Raw genomic sequence first — 583 nt, 5'->3', positions numbered from 1 at the left:
CCCCCCCCCCCCCCCCAAAGGAATCAAGGTGAAGTGGCAGTGTTTCTCCAAACTGTTTGCTCACTTCCATCCATCCTAAAATCTAAATTTACAAGCGGAATTTTATAACTGATCATGATATGTAGGCCAAATCTAAACACCATTTCTTAAAAGGAAAGTTGTTCACTTAATACTTGACTGAGCATCTAAGGATACCTCAGAAATATCTGGTCCTGGCCAGTTTTGTCCTGCTGTAAATGTCTTACTCCAACCTAAAAGCCCAATCAAATCTGGAATGTTAAGTTCCAAATATGTTTTAAGTGGTCATGAAGCAGCATGGTACCATAAAAACAAAGCTGTTTGCATCTACTCCATTACCAGATAGGTTGTAATTCACTCTGATATGGACGTAATTCACACTGACGGAGCAACTACTTAATCCAGTATCTACTAGAAGAGTCTAAGCTCACATCTACAACATTACTCAGTCACTTCACTCCCAGCAAACTTTTGCCCCAGTGCAAATCTTCGACCTTAACGAGAGTGAGAGCAGCTGGCTGTTTGGAGTTTGAGACCTGGAGTGGCTGGCTAGCTCTGGGCTTCA

The sequence above is a fragment of the Rhea americana genome, unplaced genomic scaffold, assembly GCF_003343005.1.
Source record: "Rhea americana isolate MKP2758 unplaced genomic scaffold, rheAme1 scaffold_13, whole genome shotgun sequence".
In the NCBI taxonomy this organism is placed as follows: domain Eukaryota; kingdom Metazoa; phylum Chordata; class Aves; order Rheiformes; family Rheidae; genus Rhea; species Rhea americana.
Note: the sequence above shows the minus strand (reverse complement) of the source record.